The sequence below is a fragment of the Labeo rohita genome, chromosome 20 (assembly GCF_022985175.1).
Source record: "Labeo rohita strain BAU-BD-2019 chromosome 20, IGBB_LRoh.1.0, whole genome shotgun sequence".
Lineage (NCBI taxonomy): Eukaryota > Metazoa > Chordata > Actinopteri > Cypriniformes > Cyprinidae > Labeo > Labeo rohita.
In genome coordinates this window covers 33,060,804-33,084,723 of record NC_066888.1, presented here as the reverse complement: position 1 = coordinate 33,084,723, position 23,920 = coordinate 33,060,804, and the positions used below count along the sequence as shown (strand labels likewise).

General features: G+C 30.7%; 1 protein-coding gene across 1 annotated transcript in view; it reads right to left on the bottom strand.

Moving 5' to 3' along the window:
• The window catches only part of LOC127183328 (MAM domain-containing glycosylphosphatidylinositol anchor protein 2), a 274,658-nt gene that overhangs the window by 211,726 nt on the left and 39,012 nt on the right, over window positions 1-23,920 (bottom strand). Inside the window, exon 2 of the mRNA XM_051139299.1 lies at window positions 10,984-11,066. The gene's annotated coding sequence lies outside the window, so the exon portion shown is untranslated. The remainder of the gene's footprint in view (window positions 1-10,983; window positions 11,067-23,920) is intronic.

The window sequence follows — 23,920 nt, the reverse complement described above, 5'->3', positions numbered from 1 at the left end:
TCGAAGGTGAACAGATTTTTAGTGTTTTTTAGCAAAAAAAAAATACATTTGCTGAAAATGTGCTCATCCTCAGGCCATCAGAGATGTAGATGAGTTTGTTTGTTCATTAGATTTGTAGATGTGTCATTCCATCACTTACTCACCAATGGATGTGAATGGGTGCCGTCAGAATGAGAGTCCAAACAACTGTCCATAATAACGTTTCCTCCAATGAAAAAGTCAATTTCCTGTTGTCTCTCACATCAAAATCCAGCCACATATTTGTTTAGAGCTGTTTTGGCTTGTAAACGGTGCTTGATCTGTGCAGATTTCTCTCCTGATTCAGACCAGACCACTTTTTTAATGGAGGAAGCGTCATTATGGATTATGGACTCGGCTCCGTTCCCAAAGCAGCATTTCTTATTTTAGTTTAAATTTACTTTCAGCATTTCAATTTTACTTTAATTTTTAGTCATTTTGCTGTGTGCTTTTGTCATTTTAGCAGTTTTAATTTTATTTTTACTTTTTTTAAATTTATTTTCAGTGCAGATTTTTTGTGCTTCAACATACAAATATTTCTGTTAGTTTCCAAATAAACACTCTTTTGTTTAAGTTTTGTTTTTAGTTATTTTGTTGTGTGCTTTTGTCATTTTTAATAGTTATAATTTTTACTTTTGAGTTTTAGTTTTTTATTTTCAGTGCATAATTTTAGTGCTTCAACATACAAATATTTCTGTTAGTTTCCAAATAAACACTTTTTTGTTTAAGTTTTATTTCAGCATTTCATTTTTAGTCATTTTGTTTTGTGCTTTTTTTGTAATTTTTAATAGTTATAATTCTTACTTTTTAGTTTTTATTTATTTTCAATGCAGAATTTTAGTGCTTCAACACACAAATATTCCAAATAAACACTTCTAAATTTTTGTTTTGTTTTGTTTCATCATTTCAATGATGGATTTGTTTCATCTTTTGTCTTCTCAAGATGTTCACTGATGGACTGGAGTGGTGTGGATTACTTGTGGATTATTGTGATGTTTTTATCAGCTGTTTGAACTCTCATTCTGACGGCACCCATTCACATCCATTGGTGAGACGGTGATGCAATGACACATTTCTACAAATCTGATGAACAAACTCATCTAGGTTCCTCACTTAAAAACAATGACTGCATTTTTTGGAATCACATTAAAACGCATTGTTGACATTTGAGCAGTCTCTACATTTCTATACACTCGTGCACATCTCTAGATAATATCTGATTGAAAAACAGCCAAATTGCATTTACAGTCTTCTCCTTTTTCCACATGGAAGGCCTCCGTCACGTCGTATTAGCCGCTGCGTGATGAAGGAATCTGGAATGGGATGAGCGTAACGTCTTTCTGACATATGACTGACATTTCATCATACGAGTAAAAAACAGAAACGAGATTCAGACACATTTACAAGAGCTAAAGTCTTATTGAAGCCCTTTCCTCAGACGCTATTTGAAGTGACAGCTCCATCTCATTCAGCGCATCGCTGTTAAAAGCATTCGAGATGGACGTTCGCCTGTTGTCTCGGGAATAAACTTCCACGGACGGAGTTTTATCTATTATGACTGCAACAATGAAAGAAGCTTCTTAGCCCGAGATTGTGTGTTTTTATGCTCTCCTCCAGGTCTAAATCATCTTGAAAAGCTCTCGTGAAAAGAAACAGTTTATTACCCGTGTTTATGGAGCTTCGAAAATTGCCCTCCTGTTTTGCACGACCCAGAATCAGGTTGAATAAGTCTTATCCAACCTCTTTTTATCCCTGCTTAAGAGCTTTCGCTCATTTTTGATGTTTTACTCAAATTTGCTGCTAGTTTGAATAGAAATGCATGAGAAAACGCACTCAGGAAATCATTTTATGCAGATGAGAGACACCGAAACGCCTTTTCCCATGATCCTCATTTGTCTCCAATGGAGTCTTTGTTCTTTGGCGAAATGCATTTGCAAACTCTCCTTTTTTGAATCATATTTTCACATGCATTAATGCAATAAGAAACCTCACAACCTTGATCCGAGTCTGTAAATCCATGACACATCAGGCCTGATTTCTCTTTCTAATCTTGCATCTGAAAGTCGAGCTCATCAGGAACAGCTTTGATGTTGCATCTTCCAGGGCCACGGTGAGACACGCGTGCATCTTGGTTAATAATCTCGCTAGCATGCACCTTTGAAAAGCGACGATATGCATACAGAAACTTCATGCTAGGACTTATTAGTAAGCCAATTAGCGTGGTTCCTTACTTGCTGTATAACATGTGATTAGCAAGATCAGACATTCCATGAACACTAATGCCTGACATGTGCTTCGCTTACAGGCAATGTACTGCATGCCTTTGAACATATTTAACGTGCTCTTGCCTGTCTTTAAACCTAGAAATATGCGAAATTTCATTAAGTTGCTCTGCAAACTTTTTTGAACTGGTGCACTGCTGTGACGGTATATAAAATGCTCTATAATTATAATGCAGATGTGTTCATTATAAATTGCAGTTGATTTTCATAAAGCAGCGATGCACAAAAGCAAGTTTAGAAGCCTACAAACATCTGCATTTATATATGCATTTACTACCAGTCAAAAGTTTGGAATATTTAAGATTTGTTATGTTTTTGAAAGAAGTCTCTTCTGCTCACCAAGGCTGCATTTATTTACTCAAAACTACAGTAAAAATTGTAAATATTATCACAATTTAAAACAGCTGATTTCTGTTTGAATCTATTTTAAGATGTAATTTATTTCTGTGATGCGCAGCTGAATTTTCAGCATCATTACTCCAGTCTTCAGTGTCACATGATCCTTCAGAAATCATTAGGTTGGCTTGACAAACACGCTACATGCTAGAAACATGCTAGTAACTTGGTAGTCATGCTAGAAACATGATAGCAACATGTTAGTAGCATACTAATCATCCATCTAGTAATGCTAGAAACATAATAGCTACATGATAGTTACATGCTAACAACATGCTAATCATGTTAGAAACAGACTAGCAACACGCTACTAACTTGCTAATCACACTAGAAACATGCTAATAACATGCTAATCATGCTAGAAACATGCTAATAACTTGCTAGCCATGCCAGAAACATGCTAGTAACACGCTAAACATGTTAGTAACTTATTATTCATGTTAAAAAAACATGCTAGCAACACGCTAGTAACACGGTAATCATGCTAGCAACATGCTAATCATGCTAGAAACAGACTGACAACATGGTAGTAACTTGCTAACCACGTTAAAACATGTTAATAACATGCAAATCATGGCAGAAACATGCTAAACATACTAAAACATGTTAACAACATGTTAGTAACGTTCTAATCACGTTAGTAACATGTTAATCATGCTAGCAACATGCTAGTAACATGCTAATGACTTGCAAGTAATGCTAGAAACGTAATAGCTACATGATAGTTACATGCTAACAACATGCTAATCATGTTAGAAACAGACTAGCAACATGCTACTAACTTGCTAATCACACTAGAAACATGCTAATAACTTGCTAGCCATGCCAGAAACATGCTAGCAACATGGTAGAAACACGCTAATCATGTTAGTAACTTATTAATCATGTTAAGAAACATGCTAGCAACATGCTAGCAACATGGTAATCATGCTAGAAACCGACTGGAAACATGGTAACTTGCTAATCACCTTAAGACATGTTAATAAAATGGAAATCATGGCAGAAACATGCTATCAACATGCTAATCGTGCTAGTAACATGCTAATCATGCTAGAAACAAGCTAACAACATGCTAATCATGCTAGTAACTTGCTAATCATGCTAAAACATGTTAACAACACGCTAATAACATGCTAATCACATTAGTAACATGTTAATTATGCTAACAACATGCTAGTAATATGTTAAAAATGGTTGGAAATGCTAGAAAAATAGTTATAGACATGGTACCTACATGCTAACCATGCTAGCAACATACTAATCATATAATCCATCTATATAAAGTTTAAAACTTTATAGCTTTTACAGCTGCTTTAAACTTTCAGGCTAGGCTTTCTCAAGCCAACCTAAAGTTTGTCTTGACAAACTAGTTCTTATCTAGTTCTAATATGCTGATTTGCTGCTCAAGAAACATTTCTGATTATTATCAACGTTGAAAACAGCTGTGCTGAACAATATTTTTGTGGAAACCGCTATACGTTTTATTTTTCAGGATTCACAGATGAATATAAAGTTCAAAAGAACAGCATTTATTTGAAAAAGAAATCTTTTGTAACATTATAAATGTCTTTGTCACTTTTGGTCATTTTAATGAAGTAATGATGCTGAAAATTGAGGTTTGCACCACCAGAAAATATAACAACATTTCACAGTCTTCACTTTATTTTTGCTCAAATAAATGCAGCCTTAATGAGCAGTAGAGACCTTTTGATTAGTAGTCTTCTTGTTTTAGGTCTAATGTAGCAATTAGTGTAAACACGGTTACCAGATTAAATCGCAGCAATACAGGAAGTTTGATTTGCATTTCATTGCAACTTTCTACCTTATTCCAGGTGAGCATAATCTTATAAGCATCATAAAACTCTGGTTTGCGATGTGGAGTCAGCGTTCGTTTAGCATTTATGTGGCAACTCCTCTTTGATTTCATAAGCTCGTCGACAGTAAACATGCCCAGGAACTCATTACGGCGCAAGATTAATGACGCACCGCGTCTGCGCTAATGCCGTCTGAGATGCAATCGCTGCTACTTTAAATAGAGGAGGACCTGATAAAATGAGGCAGTACCTGCGGGCCAAAGGTCTGCTCTTATTGTTTATCTACAGTAAGCAGTGTATTTCAGACGGCCCATTGCTATTCCAGCCGGAAGACTTGAACAGTAATTCAAGCTTTAAGACTTTACACAGGGTAGAGAAAAAGGCCGGATCTCAGGGATGCACGATGGGGATCAGATAAAGTGCTCTGTAAGTGTACAGGAGCGTCTGAAGGTAAAAGGCCTGGTCTTTGGGGAACACTTTGTAAAGCCAGTGGTCTCTTGCTGTATGTCCTTTTGGCCTCTATAGAAAATCAAACCAAATCAAACCAAGCAAGCAGCAAATGCCACTGAGACACTAGAAGTCTAAAAGAATCTTGACTCTGATAGCTATTAAATCACCACAAGCCGCTGTAGTATTTGAACTCGACTGTATCATGAGGCCTTTAAACCAGAAGTTCATGTACAAATAAAAATGTTTTTTTTTTACTCACTCTCACATTGTTTCAAACCCAAATACTGATATTTTCACTGAGAGACATACAAGGAAAAACTAATGCACTACAGGTGAACAGGATAAAAAAAATTGTAACTAATACTTTCCAGTTGATTAGTCACACGTTTTTTGAAATGTCATGTTTAAATATGCAAATGATGCATCACCTACTTAAATATGCACTAATTTGTAAAATTTACAAAACATCTGAACATTGGTTCAATTATTGATTTTGTTGACATATTAGAGTTAGTAGTTTTTACAGAAGGGATTTTGGATCTCTCTTGTCATCACTCACAATCACAGTGACGTTTTCAGTTTGTAAGAATAAAGTGTTGTATAAATCAGTGTGAATGTTAAATAAACAAACCCTTCTGTTAAAATCTTTAGAATATAGAGAGGAGTAAAACTGTAAGTTTTGGTGTATGTAACTGCTACTAAAGTTGAGAAAAAACTTTAAGATATATATTGAAATTTACATTTACAGTGTAATAAAATAAGCATTTAAATATGTATTTTGGGTTTTTTTCCACTAGTGTGAACACTGGTTTAAAATTCTTAGTTGATTTTGTTGAGATTTTAAAGTTAAAAGTTTTTATAGAGGGGATTTTGGATTTCTCTTTTTATCACTTTGAAAATCATTAAATACTAAATCAACAACATGTTAAATAAATATGAAGTGAATGTTTTATGAACAAACCGCTCAGTAAAAATCTTTAGAATATAGAGAGGAATAAAGTTGTAAGTTTTGGTGTATGTAAGTGCTACTGAAGTGGAGAAAAAAAACAAGGTATATATTGGAATTTAAATTTACAGTGTAATAAAACAAACATTTAAATTTGTATTTTGGGTGTTTTTTTTCCACTAGGGTGAACACTGGTTGAAAATTCTTGGTTGATTTTGTTGACATTTAAAGCTAAAAGTTTTTATAGAGGGGATTTTGGATTTCTCTTTTTATCACTTAAAAAAGAAATATTAATAAATAAATATGAAGTGAATGTTTTATGAACAAACCCTTCAGTAAAAATCTTTAGAATATACAGAGGAATAAAACTAAGTTTTGGTGTATGTAAGTGCTTCTGAAATGGATAAAAAAACTGAAGATATATATTGGAAACTTAAATTTACAGACAGATAAAGGGTAATAATAATAATAAAAAGCATTTAAATGTGTATTTTGGAACATTTTCTTTCCACTATTGTGAACAATGGTTTAAAATTCTTGGTTGATTTTGCTGACATTTAAAGTTAAAAGTTTTTATAGAGGGGATTCTGGATTTCCCTTTTTATCACTTAAAAAAGAAATATTAATAAATAAATATGAAGTGAATGTTTTATGAACAAACCCTTCAGTAAAAATCTTTAGAATATACAGAGGAATAAAACTGTAAGTTTTGGTGTATGTAAGTGCTGCTGAAGTGGAGAAAAAACTTTTAGATACGGACTGGAATTGAAAACAGTCACAAGTGAATAAAGTGCAATAGAATAAACACTAAAACATATTTTGGCCATTTTCTTTCCACTAGTTTAAAACAAGACAAGTTAAGGCATTAAAATATCCATCAGAAGTCTATATATTTCTTTCTTATTGTTGTGTCTATTTGTAAGTTATCAGTTTTCTTAAGAAAGCTACTTTTGGCCATGAAATTAAAATAAGAAAAAGAAAACTTTTTTTCCTCAAAATTACGAGTCTATATCTCACAATTCAGACTTTTTTCCTCGAAAATCTGAAATTACAATTTTGATTCTTTTTCAAAGAACTGAGTTTACATCTTGCAATTACAATTCTGCAATTCTTGCAATTTTTGTTTTGTGCTAGAGAATGAATAAATAATTGCAATGTTTTTATCTCAAAATTTTTTTAGCTTTTTTCACAATTGCAAGTTTATATTTTAACTCATTGAGTTCAGGGGGATCTGGTTTTCTTCCTGACCTTTAATTGAGAACAAAACAAGATGTTTTTAAAGTCTGAGCCTGAAAATCCATGAAAAACATCCCCCAAAACTGACAAATACAGCACAGAAATGTCCTTGGGTGTCCGAATATCTCTACAAAAGACAAACAACATGAAATTGAGTGTTTGCATTTGTCGTAAAGGTCATAGAGTATTTTAGCCCAAAAAGGAAATTTAAAAATAACATATTGCATTAAAATAAGATTTATTACAGAAATTAGTATTTCCTTGTCCTTGAATGTCTTTAAAAAATGATGTCACTGTGAAAACAAGCTTTTTTCCTCAAATTTGAGGTGAAATCTGACCATGACATGTCTTTCTAAGATTAACTTTTTAATAGTTTTTATTTCGTTTATATTTCACTTGTGTTTCTGCTCCTCACTTGATAGGATGAATCTTATTTTTTGTGTCTATTTGTACGTTTTCAGTTCTACTTTTGGCCATAAAATAAAATAAGAAAAAGAAAATAGCAAACTTTTTTCCCCAAAATACCAATGAATGAATCTCACAATTCATTTTTTTTCCTCTGAATTCTGAAATTACAATTTTGATTTGTTGTTGTTGTTTTTTGTTTTTTGTTGTTGTTGTTGTTGTTGTTTTTAAAGAACTCTGAGTTTACATCTTGCAAATATAATCTTGCAATTTTTGTTTAGTGCCAGAGAATGAATAAATAATTGCAATGTTTTTATCTCAAAATTATTTTAGGCTTTCTTCTTTTTTTTTTTTTTTCTCACAATTGCAAGTTTCTCTCTTACAATTCAGATTTTTATTTTCAGAATTACAAGTGTATACATTGTGATTCTAAGTTTCTGAGAATTCAGAATTTTTTCCACATATTTTTAACAATTAATTTTTTTTTTTTTTTATTTTATTGAGTTTGCAGGGGTTTTTTTCCCCCAAATAAATAAAAAAAGCTTCTATGCTTAAATAAAGATGTCAACAATTTAACAGGGCAGTTTTTCTTTAAACTCTTGCTCTGTTGTTTGGAAAAGTTACTTTTAAAAGAAATGCATGCATTACAATGTTGCATAACTCCCTGAAAAAGTAAGTAAATGTATAGAAAAAAAAAAAAAAAAAAAAAAAAAAAAAAAAAAAGGTAAAATTGCATAAATTGTAAAAAAATAAATAAATAAATAAATTGTACAAAATAAATAAATAAATAATGCATCACATTACTTTTGCATTACTTTTTCTGGCATTAGGCTTGCTTTTGATATAAAAAGTTCTATTTTTGCAAACGTAATAGCCCTTTCAAACCAAAAGTGAAATGAATAAGTTAAAACTGTCAGTCAGTAAATGGAAAACAAAGTAACCGCTGTTACTTATTTGAAAAAAGTAACTCCTGTAAATTAAAAAGTAATACGTTACTTTACTAGTTACTTGAAAAAAGTAATCTGATTACATAACTTGTAAATGACATACAATACTGCTGAAGATTGAGTAGCTGAGTTGAAAAAGACAGTGAATGAAATGCATCACGACATTTACAAAACCACATGAATCTGATCATGCATACAGTAGATAGAACGTTTGCATTCACACTTGTTTGTGCTGTTTCAGTCTGAAACATTTATTTTTGCCTGCTTTGACTGCTTTAACTAGCACCATTGTCTCTACCGGTTTGCCGTCCGGCAGGACACGCCGGCGTGTGCGATCAATCCTCAGAGGAGCGGCGCATCGTCTCCTCATCCATCCTCACCGCGGGCCGCTCTGTAAAAGCAGAGCTCCTTCTTGATCCCGCGGAGCAGGGCGTGTATGACAAGCGAGTCCCGCGAGAGATCAGCCGAGCGGCGGATAATTACGGCCCACACTGCTGCTCTCAGCACTACTGTACGGACAGGAGATCCACCAGCGTGTGTGTGTTTGGTAATAAATAGATAATCAGATGAGCTTCACAGTTCTTGAGCTTTACATTCGTCAGTTCCCCGGCAGCTTCCAGCTTTCCATATGATTTATGGACTCAACCTGAGAGTTATTTCATTCCTTTTTTGGGAAGAAATAAACATCTGCAAAGCTGCAGTTTTATACTTGTCCAAAAAAAAAGTTGAGAAATGTTGTTTGTCCACCGGTTTGGAGACGATTAGTATTCTTAGTTTCTTTCCAGAGTTTTTGCTGAGTTTACCACTGCATGCTTCATACACTCCACACTCCCATATTTCTGCCAAGGAATTTTTAATTCCATTTAGAGTAAAAATAGCTTATTTACATTTACATTTTAACCATATAAAGCTACTTTATCATATTTGATTCAAAGGTCTCTAAATAATCAAACTTTGCTGTTAAACTGGAGATATCATCAAGTAAAAGGTCTTTTAGTCTAATTGTACAAACGTGCACCTTCAGCTGGGGTTTTACTTTTTTCTTCTTCTTTTTTTGTCTCAAGTTTTACTAAACTGTTCCATTTAAAATATTTGGAACTATATTTCATTTGTCAGACTTTACAGGATTAACCCTCTGGTGCTCCTCATTTGGGAGTAACACTTGTGATCTTCACGGTCAAAAAACCAGACACCTAAAATTTTACTTCCCCCCGACCCCCCCAGTAAAGTCAATGTAATGTATTTTTGTTCTAGAACATTTTTTCGTTTTTCTTTTGTATTTTGAGATAATTTCCTGGTACTAATTAATATTTATGCAATAATTATGATAAATTTCTTCCCATTGAAAATAATACAAAATTTTAAATATATACATTTTTTTATTACTTTTCAAGTAATGCAGTATTTTAAGTTAAAATTTAAAATCCAATTTTTGAAGCCCGATTATCATGGTTTAGCCCATTGATTCCTATATAGCTCTAGATAAAAGGCCTATAAATTCTCTAATTTTTTTAGACAAATACTTATTTGCATTAAGTTGTGGGTTTTATATATATATATATTTAGACATTCTCAAAGACAACTTTTTGTAAATGTTTAGTCTTTTTGTTTGTTTGTTTGAAATGCTGATTCTGATGAATTCTTATTACTACAGTCAAACCTCAAAACACAGAAAGTGAAATAAAAAATAAAAGCATTTTATTACACAAAACATTAACATTCTATAAAAATGCAACAAAAATTAACACATATTTTAGAGCTTAATTTCTCAGAACTTTTGTGTTTTTGTCAATTTCCGATTCATTTCCTATGGTTGGTCATTTTTGCCCGAAGACCACAAGTGTGACCATTTTACGACCATTTAGCCTGCTCAAATCATGCTCTCAATTTTTTTGTGCGTTCACATTCCAAATGCCATTAAAGTCACCAAATTTTGTACCATTCTGATGAAGATGTGATTTTTAAAAATTCAAAACAACATTTTTCAGGCAAAAGTTACCAAAGAGCACCAGAGAGTTAAGAAGGTAAACTGATGTAATGTTCATCAGTAATTGATCACAACATCACTGAGAGCTTCTCATTGAGTTCAGGGAGATCTGCTTTTCTTCCTGACCTTCAATTGAGACCAAAATAAGATGTTATCAAGGTCTGAGCTCGGAAATACATGAAAAACCGTCCTCCAAAACTGACAAATACAGCACAGAAATGTCCTTGGGTGTCAGAATATCGCTACAAGAGACCAACAACATGAAATTGAGTGCATTTGTTGTAAAGCTGAATCCTCACCAGTCCAGGTCATACAGTATTTTAGCCCAAAAAGGAAATTTACAAAATAACATTTTCATTACAGAAATGAGTATTTCCTTGTCCTTGAAAAATAATGCCACTGTGAAAAACAGGCTTTTTCCTCAAATTTGAGGTGAAATGTGACCATGACACGTCTTTCTTAGATTCACTCTTCAATAGCTTTTATTTCATTTATATCTCACTTGTTGTCGTCTCCTGTATGTAGTTTTAGCGTCGCTGGATTCCGGCCGAATCACATCTGCGTCTGAGGGACCAGCTGCTTTGTCTATAAAGAAATACACAAATAACATCACAAATTAAATTCATTAAAGCAAAACATGTTTATGAATCACAATATTCCTTCCTAGCTCAAATAATAGATTGTGGTGCTTGCAACACCAAGGTCATGGCTTTAAGTCCCATGGGTTGCCAGGTCTACGTGACAAAACTAACCCATGCCAGTCAAAAACAGCCCAAAGCAGCCTATGACCATATCCCAAGTATGAAAACGCAATCATTTCCATACCTAAAATACATATTTTGTGGTAACTGCTATGTGCATTGATCATAACCATATCTCAAATGCTTCCTACAGTGGCCCTTCTTTTCAAAACTTAACATGTAGTACAGTTTTATCATAGGCAAAATGCAAAACATTTCAATACAAGCATTTCAGACAAATGTAATTTATGCAATATTTCAAAACTTGAACCCACTGGGGAAAAAATGGCAACTGTTTAAAAGTAGTGCATGCAATTCCGTGGAAAAAATGCAGACTTGGCAACCCTGCACCCAACACGAGCTGCATGAGTCAGATTTGACCGATCAAGAAACAGTCATGCACACGGCTCTCATTTGGATAAAACCTTCTGCTAAATGCATGAATGTAAATGTATTATTCAATCGAGCAAACAGCGAACATTCTGGAAAGTTCTTTCAAAGTTATGAATAAATGTTCTACTAGTAATGTTAACAGAACATGTGCTCAAAGTTATTAAATAATGATGTTCTGAAAACATTAGCATAAAAACATTATTTATACGTCACTCTTGGAATGTTTTTTGGATGACTTTAGCTGCCTTTTCATCTAACATTTTGTAAACATTAGTACCGAATGGTTCAGACAACATTTAAAAGTAGCATTCTTACACTGTACAAATGTTCTCTAGTTTTAACTTAAAAACTTACGTTCAGCAGCTGCCTTAAAGTTAAGTTAAATCAACTTAAAAGTACAAGTCATTTCAACTCGCTACAATAAAATGTTTAAATGACTTGTACTTTTAAGTTGATTTAACTTAAAATTTTAAGGCAGCTGCTGAACTTAAGTTACGCTGAAACTGGTAAAAACTTTTTATAGTGTATAATACTTCACTGTAAAAAAAAAAAAAAAAACAATTGTTGAGTCAACTTAAAGTGATTTGTGACCTGGCTGCCTTTAAAATTTTAAGTTCAGTCAACTCAAAAAAGTGTTGAAATGTTGTTGTACTAAGTGATAACTTATATATTTGAGTTGATTCAACTTAAAATGTTAAGGCAGCTGGGTAACAAGCCCAGCTTTTAAGTTTAGTCAACTCAAATATCTAAGTTGTGACTTAGTACAACTTAACATTTCAAGTTGGCTAAACTTATTTGAGTTGACTGAACTTAAAATTTTAAGGCAGCAGGGTAACAAAAAAATATTTTAAGTTGACTCAACAAATTGTGTTTTTTTTTGTTTTTTTTGGTTTGTTTTTTTTACAGTGTTGCAAAATGAACAATGGAACATGCTGTTAATGTTTCCTATATAACTTAAGTGGCCCTTCTTTTCAAAACTTAACAAGTAGTGCAGTTTTATCATACGCAGAATGCAAATTTCAAAGTTATAAATAAACATTCTCCTAGTAATGTTAACAGAACATGTGCTCAAAGTTATTTAATAATGATGTTCTGAAAACATTAGCATAAAAACATTATTTATACATCATTCTTGGAATGTTTTTTGAATGACTTTAGTTGCCTGTTCATCTAACATTTTGTAAACATTAGTATGAAATGGTTCAGACAACATTTAAAAGTAGCATTCTTACACTGTACAAATGTTCTCTAGTTTCAACTTAAAAACTTAAGTTCAGCAGCTGCCTTAAAATGTTAAGTTAAATCAACTTAAAAGTACAAGTCATTTCAACTCATTACAATAAAGTGTTTAAATGACTTGTATTTTTAAAGTTGATTCAACTTAAAATTAAGACAGCTGATGAACTTAAGTTTTTAAGTTGAAACTGGTAAAAACTTTTTACAGCATATAATATTTCACTGTAAAAAAAAAACTGTTGAGTCAACTTAAAATGATTTGTGACCTCGCTGCCTTTAAAATTGTAAGTTCAGTCAATTCAAAAAATGTGGTCAACTTGAAATGTTAAGTTGTACTAAGTGATATATTTGAGTTGATTCAACTTAAAATTTTAAGGCAAATTAAAGTGTATTTAAAATGCATTTATTTAATGCAAAGTAAATACATTTACATATTATGTTTTGCAAAATAAGATGTTATCAAGGTCTGAGCTCGAAAATGCATTGAAAACACGTCCTCCAAAACTGACAAATACAGCACAGAAATGTCCTTGGGTGTCAGAATATCTTTACAAGAGACAACATGAAAACTGAGTGTTTGCATTTGTCTCATTACAGAAATAAGTATTTCCTTGTCCTTGAAAAATAATGCCACTGCGAAAAACAGGCTTTTTCCTCAAATTTGAGGTGAAATGTGAGCATGACACGTCTTTCTAAGATTCTTTAAATATACCACTTTTTTAATACTGAAAATGCAGTTGCAGGGTATTTTTCAAGTTAAATTGGAACAACTAATTTTGTACTTAATGCACTTTAATTGTGCGAAAGTAGTGATGAAGTATATATATATACTTTACTATTGCAAGTAGGTACACTTTAAATATTTTGCATTTAACGACGGATATTATTTAAAGATCATACAGTCCTCATCAACAGTGACATTAAAACACATTTTAGGCTTAATATTAAGAAATGTGCATTGTGCACAAGTAGTACTCCAAATACATTTTTAATGCATTTAAAATCTATTACTTTTTTTTTTTTTTTTACTAGGGATGTAACATTCAGAGATCATTCAGGAACACGCTTTAATAAGAACATTCACGAAACATTCTTAGGACATACTTTTGGTATTTTAGTTGGGAATTCAATTGCCTTTCAAACTAAACAACGCTCTGTAAGAAATATCTGCATTGCTGGACTTTTATTCAGTTGGATTGTGAGATGAGAATTAAGTGCAGTATTTGGCATCAGCAGAACTGAAGTTACCGAATGTCATGTTTTTTGTGGCGTCTCTCTTAGGGAACTGAGCGGCTGATAGCGCATTACATGCACCATATACTTTCCAGATGCTTCTTTACGGAGTAATGCTTCTGTAACTGTGACAATGTCTTCATTCACAGACAATCTGTGACATCCAGATGTGTTTCTAATCGGTCTGTAAAATTAACTGAAAAAAAGCACATCATCTAATTTTTTACATATTGCAATATTGTATGTTTTATATATTGTAACATCAACATTTAATATTAAAATGTGTTTTATGTTCACACATTATAGAAAGCAAATATAGTTTTTTTTTTTTTTTTCCAAATGTGACATGAATTTTTTGATTAAAACACTATCGCTCAAAAATTTGGGATCAGTAAGCCTTGTAATGTTTTTTTAAAGAAGTCTCTTATGTTCATCATCTTATGTAACAGTTTTTAATATACTTTAAAACATAATTTATTCCTGTGATGCAAAGCTGAATTTTCATCAGCTGTTAGTCCAGTCTTAAGTGTCACATGATCCTTTAGAAATCATTCTAATATGCTGATTTATTATTAGAATTATCAGTGTTGGAAACAGTTGTGCTGACAAATATTTGTTTTTGGAACCTGTGCTACTTTTTTAGGATTCTTTGATGAATAAGTTAAAAAGAACAGCATTTATTTAAATAGAAATCTTTTGTAACAATATACACTACTGTTCAAAAGTTTGTGGTCAGTAAATTTTTATTATTTTTTTAAAAGAAATTATTAGTTTTATTCATCAAGGATGTTAAATTTAAAAAAAGTGATAGCATAGATTTACATTAAAAAAAATAATAATATTTTTAATAAATGCTGTTCTTTTTAACTTGTTATTCACCAAATAATCCAGAAAAAATAATCACAGGTTCCAAAAACAAATATTTGTCAGCACAACTGTTTCCAACATTGATAATTATAATAATAAATCCGCATATTAGAATGATTTCTGAAGGATCATGTGACACTTAAGACTGGAGTAACAGCTGATGAAAATTCAGCTTTGCATCACAGGAATAAATTATATTTTAAAGTATATTAAAATCAAAAACATTATTTTATATTATAATAACATTTTGCAATATTACCGTTTCTTTTCTGTATTTTTGATCAAATAAATGCAGCCTTGATGAACAAGAGACTTCTTTAAAAAAAAAAAAACACTTTACAAGCCTTACTAAACCCAAACTTTAGAGCAGTAGTGTATATGGAAGGCCATATATCACACACACATTTTTTATATATGTATATTTTTATTTATTTAAAAAAAAATGACAAAAAAATAAATATATGAAAATATATTTTTTTGTTATTTTTTTAAATAAAAAAATATATTTTGAAATTTATTTAAAAATCTTTTTTCTTCCAACGTGTGTGATGAGTGATGATCAAAACATATAAAAGGAGGGTTGTACAAGATCCCTATAAACAGCATCCGTGGCAAAATATTGTGCAGCACAACTGTTTTCAACTTTGCTATTAATCAGAAATGTTTGTTGAGCAGCAAATTAGCATATTAGAATGATTTCTGAAGGATCATGTGACACTGAAGACTGGAGTAATGATGCTGAAAATTCAGCTGCGCATCACAGAAATAAATTACAGTTTAAAAGATATTCACATAGAAAACAGCTGCTTTAAATTGCAGTAACATTTTACAATTTTTAAAGTATTTTTGATCATACAAATGCAGAAGAGCAGAAGAGACATCTTTCAAAAAACATTACAAAATCTTACTGTCCCAAACTTTTGAACACTAGTGCAATTCTGGACACCACACTCTTTGAAGAGTAAGATCTTAAAATCAAATATCTGTAAAAAATGCAATCCCATAATTCCACATTTCATATAGAAACATAAAACGACTTCAATCCTTTGAGCTTCTTTCTCTTCATGGTTTTATGAGTTTTAGACTTCCAGACACTGTAATATACTGTCCTAATATCAGTCTCAGACTGTCACTGTCCCAACAACCAGCAAGAGAAATTAAACAGCACGTCAATCAACGCTTACTTTCTAGGGATTTATAGCAGATATCGGCCTGTCAGTCAAATCTCACGCACTCCTGTAATGTGAAAAATGGGAAAATAATCAGAGGAGAAAGATCCGAATGAGTTTGATTCAGTGGTCAAGGGTCAACAACTTCAGATATTAGTTCTGCTCCTAAACTGAGCAAACCGTCTCGCTGACTACATAGAGAGCTTCCTGTAGTCTCATAAGGGACTGATTAGAAATATTAAAATAAATATTAAGTTAGATAAAATAAATAAATAAATAAATAAATATTAAATTAATAATAAAATATACATTATATTCTTATTAATGTTTGTTTAAATATTTTATGACCTTTTTTTTTGTCTTACTATTTTATTAGACAGATTTCAGGTTTGAGCAAAAGAAATGGATACAACAGTGTCATGCAGGGTTGTGCTGTTGTTTTAAACTATTAATTTAAATTAGGGCATGAAGAAGAAATAAAGTCATCAGACGTAGGTTTATATGTAGATGTTCACGACCGCTCTGCCCGCGTTTTTCCTTCAGTGAAAGAACATTTTCGGTTTTACAGAAATCGTCCTATTATAAAGAGAGCCATTAAAATGAAAAGTAATTAATGTGGCACATAATCTGCCACAATCACGTCCAGTGGAGGATAAAAGCCCGTCTTTATCAGTGCCGTCAAACGTCTGCTGCATGCAGAGCCATGGCAACAAGCGCAGCACTGCATTACTGCAGCGTACAGTGACGCCGACTGAAAAAACATCTATTTATGGGTGCTTTACCATGGTACTTTTCACAGAATGAATGACATACAAGTCTAAACAATCCAGACAGGCTTTTAGAGACTGCTTGGGCATATTTCAGATGTCATGGAGTAAATAAAATAGAATAAAAATGGACAAGCAAAATAGAACGCCTGCATGCAGAGAATGCATTAATGTATGCATGCATAAACAGATGAAATGAAAATGAAATGAAATTAAAATTAAAAATTAAATTAAATTAAATAAAAAAATAGAAATAGACATGCAAAACAGAACACGTGCAATCAGAGAATGTATTAACGTATGCATGCAAAAATAGAGTAAATGCAATAAAATTACATAAAAAAAAGAAATACCCATGCAAAATAAAATGCACGCATAAATAAATAGACAAAATAAAATAAAAACAGAAATGCCTGCGTACAGAGAATGCATTAATGTATGCATGCATAAATAGGCTAAATTAAAGTAAAACTGATTTAATTTCATTACATTTTAAAAAAATAGAAAGAGACATGCAAAATAGAATACATGCAATCAGAGAATGTATTAATGTGTGCATGCATAAAGATTAAATTTAATTTAATTTAAAAAAATATAAATAGACATGCAAAACAGAATACATGTAATCAGAGAATGTATTAATGTACGCAAGCATAAATAGACTAATTTAAATGAAATGTAATTACATTTCAAAAAATAGAAATAGACATGCAAAATATAATACATGCAATTAGAGAATGTATTAATGTATGCATGCATAAATAGAGTAAATTAAATTACATTTAATTACATTTAAAAAATAGAAATAGACATGCAAAATAGAATACATGTAATCAGAGTATGTATTAATGTATGCATGCACAAATAGACTAAATAATATTACATTTTAAAAAAAAGGAAAGACATGAAAAATAGAATACGTGAATCAGAGAATGTATTAATGTATACACACATAAATAGAGTAAATACAATATATATATATATATATATATTTAAATAGAAATAGCCATGCAAAATAAAATGTATGCATGTATAAATAAACAAAATAAAATAAAAACAGACATGTAAAACAGAATGCCTGCATACAGAGAGTGCATTAATGTATGCATGCATAAATAGACTAAATTAAATTAAATTAAATTAAATTAAATTACATTAGATTAAAAAAAATACATTTAAAACATGTATTAATGTGTGCATGCATAAATAGACTACATTTAATTAAATTAAATTTTAAAAAATAGAAACAGACATGCAAAATAGATCACATGCAATCAGAGAATGTATTAATTCATGCATGCATAAATTAAATAAAATACAATAAAAATAGACATACAAAATACAATGCATGGATGCATGCATGCATGTTTTCAGAAATACTTTGACTAATCAAAACTCGGTGTGTTTTCGGAGCTTGTTACTATTTTTTTAGCAGGTCTGTGAGGGTCGCAGAAGCAGAAGCAGCACTAAGTCATGCATTATCTAGATGTACCGAGACATAGAACACTGGAATAGATCTCAGGAATAATAAAACAAGACAGAGTCTGAACACTGGACAGCGGGACACTTTTAAAGATGCGATACTGTCTGGCTATGCAGGCAGGTGTTTTAGATGTAAAACTGATGCAATGCATCACTCCGTAGATCAATCTCACAAAACCTGCCAAGAAATATCCAGGTTACATCACAGCCAAAAAGAAAGAAATCATTTTAATTATATTACATATGATCAAACTGAAAATAAAAACAATGCACATTGTGAATTTTGACAGTTAAGCACATTTTTATGGAAGAAAAGTAATGACACGTGTCCTTGAAACAAAAAATCATGTTGAATTGCACTAACTGAAAAAATAGTGCATTGAATTAACAGTGCTTGCATTTTAATGCCTTTTAATACACAGCTTAAATAAATAACTATGCTAAATTTTAGTCCCTAAAAATGCAAGCCCTGAAAATATGCAATGCATTATTTTACCAGTTAGTGTAATTCAATACATTTCCCCCAATTAGCAATAATATTATGTATTATCAAACTGAAAATGAAGACATTTTAAATTCTAATTTTAAATAATGTAACAAAAAATTTAAATATTAGAAAATATATTACACGTTATCAAATAAAAACTAAATACAATTTAAAATCTGACAAGATTTATTTTATTTATTCCTTTATTTATTAATAATTCAGCACATTTCTCCCAATTAGTATTAACGTATTTAAAAAAAAACAAATGTAAATAATGTTATCTGAAAATAAAATGCATACATGCATGCATAAATTAAATATACAAAAAATAAAAAATAGACATACAAAACAGAATCCGTGCATGCATGGAGTAAACTAAATAAAATAAAATTAAAAAACCCTAATTATTAACGTAATGAAAAAAATACGTAGAAATAATGCTATCAATCTGAAAATAAATAGCATACATGCATGCATAAATATCCAAAATAAAATAGACATACAAAATAGAATGCATACATGCATAGAGTAAACTAAATAAATTATTATTAACGTAATAAAAAAAAATGCATAGAAATAATGTTATCAATCTGAAAAACATGACATTCTAAAATCTGACCTTTTTTTTTTGACAGTTAAGCTAAATTTTTCCCAATTACCATTGATATATAAAATAATAATAAAAAAAATGTAAAACTGAAATCATCTTAAAATCTGACTTTTTCATACATTGTGACAATTAAGCATATTTTTCCTAATTATCAAAATTAAAATGATACAAATTAAATAATATTGGACTGAAAAAACACAAATAAACATGTAAAAATAAATTAATTGTGAAGTAAGTATAATTGTAAGTATAATTTCTTTATTAATAATTCATCACATTTTCCCTAATTATTATTATCGTAATAAATAAATGACATAGAAATAATGTTATCAATCTGAAAATAAAATGCATACATGCATGCATAAATATACAAAATAAAAAAATAGACATACAAAATAGAATGCATGCATGCATAGAGTAAGCTAAATAGAAAAATCCCCTAATTATTATCAACGTAATGAAAAAAAATGCATAGAAATAATTTTATCAATCTGAAAAATACAACATTCTAAAATCTGACCTTTTTACTTTTAAAAAGTAAAACTGTAATCATCTTAAAATCTTTTTTTATCCATTGTGACCTCAAAATAAATTTAAACAATACTAATTATATAATATTAGACTGAAAATCAATGCAAATAAACATGCAAAAATAAATAAATAAATGAACTGTAAAAGTACACTTGTATGCTAGCATTTTAATTTATTTAATAAAAAATGAGCTGGAGAAGATATTTGAACGACAGTAACAAGAACACATTTTCCTTTATAATCACTATGCTTTAATTAAAAATGATCTTACAATGAAAAAGAGAGAAAAGCATAATTTTCTCTCATTTATTATTTTTTCTGCTGTTTTTATGGTTAAAGCCAGCACGTTTCTGCAGACCCTTGTTTCTGTACTCAGCTCGTACAGAAACATGAAAAACAAGAAACAGAACAAGTGCAAAAAAAAGGAGTTTGATTGAATGAATGGTTTATTTAGCACAATTACGGCCCAACAAGCGTCTGAATGCGAAGCGTTCCCATCAGCTCTATTCAAATCAACAGAGACGCGTCATCGGCGCAGGAAACAATGCGTCTGAAATGATCCGCTCTCCAGCGAGAGAGACTGATGAGGAACTTAATGACGAGCTTTATCACGGATCCATCAGGTACGGCGCTAAAGCAAAAGCGGCTCAATTAAAGAATCATTACGGCGAAGCGCTTCCTCCCAGCTGCTGCGTGTCATTTGCATTGACGACTGACGGCTACAGAGCAGCACTTCCCTCCTTTGTTTTACCAAGTTGCTTCAAATTCACGTTCGCCCTTCACTGAAAGTTTCTGAGGGTGAACGGGCGATGATTTTGCTGCGGGGTAGAGCTGGAACACGTCAGAATGAAGTCCACAGAGGAGGAAACGTGATGACGGACCCGCAACCTGCATATTAACACACAAGATCTGCTGCCAAACCTCTCGAAACCAACACGGGCACACTTCATCCTCACAGCCTTCACTAACAGCTTTTATACGTTATATCAGTGTTGGGACAAAATGTTATTAAAGTAACGTTTATGGAATGTTCAATGTTAATATTTGATATGCATTCTCATAATGTTTAAATTAGATCAGCATTCTCAAAATCTTGGCCATAGAGTTCACGCGCTCAACAGACATGACTATGTAATATATAATCATCATTAATGTAATGCTAATACATAAATCATAAAACAATTTCCTTAATTGTCAAAAAAAAAAGTTACAGTGCAAAAAAGTCAGATTTTAAAATGTCAATTTTTTTTCATTAAGTTAATAAAAATGGACTATATTATTAATACAGAAATAAAGAAAATACAAATAAATCATGCCAGATTTTAAAACGTCTTTAGTTTGGTTGTTAATATGTAATATAATTACTAATATTTCTTGTAACGTTTCCATTTTCGGTTACATTACTGTATAAACTAAAAATGCTAAAACAAAAATTTAAAAACACAATAACATTGCAAATACTAAATATAAATAAAACTAAATGAAACAGAAAATATTAAAATACAAACAAATTAAAAATAATACATTTTTTATAATAAAATGTTTTTAATATTTACATCATATTAGGTTTTATTTTGAAAAAAATCAACAAAATCTCCTTATGATGTTATTTGTATTTCATGAACATTCTAAAAACGTTTTTGTAACCTTTAAATAACATTCTAATCAAATCAAGACAACGTTGAACTTTCGTAGAATATTCTAAATAAACATTCAAATAACTATATTAAGGGTAAAAAATAAAGTTAGTAGAACTTGGTAAGGAATGTTTTTGTAACCTTTAAATAATGTTATAATCATGACATTTTGTAATATTTACATCATATTAGGCCATTTTTTGGAAAATCATCATTTTGCAAATCATGCAGGGTTGTTATCGTTAATGTAATGCAAATAATATCAGACAAAAACATTTTATAAACACTTAAAAGTATAAATCATGTTAGCATTTGCTGTAATGCATTTTAATTTAATGAAAAAATTATGCTTTTGTATCACAGTAATAAGTATAATTTTTCTTTAATCACCAGGGTTATTATACAGTTCTCAACTAAAACTAAAAAGTAAAACATTAAAAATAATAATAATAATAATAATAATAATAATAATAATAACTTAAAAATATATATATAAATATAAAATTACTATAATTTAAATTTATTTTTGCATTATTTTAATGATAATTAGGAAAAAATATGCTTAATTGTCGAAAAAGGCATAATGCATTTAAAAAGTATGATTTTCAGTTTTGCATTTAAAAAAACTTATCTTTTTTTATATATATCTTAATGGTGATCAGGAAAATTTTGCTTAATTGTCCAAAAAAAAAGTTACAAAGTGTAAAAAAACAAGTCAGATTTTAAAATGTCATTTTTTTCACAATGATAACATTATTTCAATTGTGTTTTATTATGTTAATAATAACTGGGGGAAATTTGCTAAATTATTAATAAAGAAATAAATATAAATCTTGCCAGATTTTAAAATGTCCGATTTAAAGATTATTTTCAGTTTTCCTTTTTCTTATTATTATATATTATATTATATTATATTATATTATATTACATTGCATTACATTATATATAAAATCAATGGTCATTTAGAAAATTTTGCTTAATTTAAAATAAAAAAAGGTTATTATAAACATTATATATAAACATTATTTCATTTTCCAGGTCAGATTTTAAAATGTAAATTTTTTTCAGATTAATAACATTATTTCTATGTATTTTTTTATTATTAATAATAAATGGGGAAAATTTGCTGAATTATTTTATAAATAAATAAATAAAAATCTTTATTTTTGTTTGATAATTTGTAATATAATTACGAATATTTTGTGTAGTATTTCAGTTTTTTGTTACATTATTATATAAACTAAAAATGACAAAAAACACAAAAACATTACCAAATACAAGAAAACAGAACATATAAAAATATAAACTGATTCAAAATATTAATAAAAACTATAACAGTATCTCAGTGATACTAAAATAACAGTAATCACTGCACATCATTTAGAAAAAAAAAAACAACAACTGTAAATTACTGTAAATTCCTTTTCTGCTCTATTTATCTCATACAGAAACACGAAAAAGAACAAGGGCAAAAACTTTGGATTGAATGCTTTCATTTTTTGGTTTTATTTTGGCAAAAACAACAACTAAGCACGCATTATAAGTCATAGGTGCACGTCTGACATGACATGAAAGCCTGTACCTCAATCACAATGCTTTATTTTGCCCATGCGTCCTTCACCAGGATTACCTTCTCAATGAAGGACGCATTTAATGTGCTCAGAGGTCGCTGCTTTAATGCTGATGCATGCATTTGGAAACAGTCTTCACACCCTGACTGTATTTGTGATGTTTTCTAGTTAGGCTGGCTATATTTTGGAGCAGATCTTCAGTGTTTTTCCTCAGTTCACTGTAATCATCAGCTGATCATTTATTCATTAGATCATTTCTGTGTTTCAGTCTTATGAGCGGAGAGCATCAATAATGCACGTGTCAGCGAGTGTTTGTGAACGTCGCATACGCGCTCTTCTGAATGATTGCATGTGGAACGTCTTTGCGTGTGGTCCATCACGAGCGACTGCTTTGAAGCTGCTTATGTTTATTAAAATGTGAGAATTATCTTCTGGCTGAAAACTGGCGTATAATTTCAGTCCTTCCAGACAAATCAGACTCAAACCTCCAGATTCCCACAGAATTCAATCGTGCACTCTGTGTTCATTTATTAAATAGTTTGGCTAATTTGATGATGCTTTCTGCTTTCAGTTAGACTACAATCAAAAGAAACATCAGTATCAGTTAACTTAAAGCCTTGATGTATAATGCATAATAAAGATCAATACATTATGACGCATTGTTTTGCATTACAAAACAATGCATCATAATGCATTATAATCCATGAGTATTATAA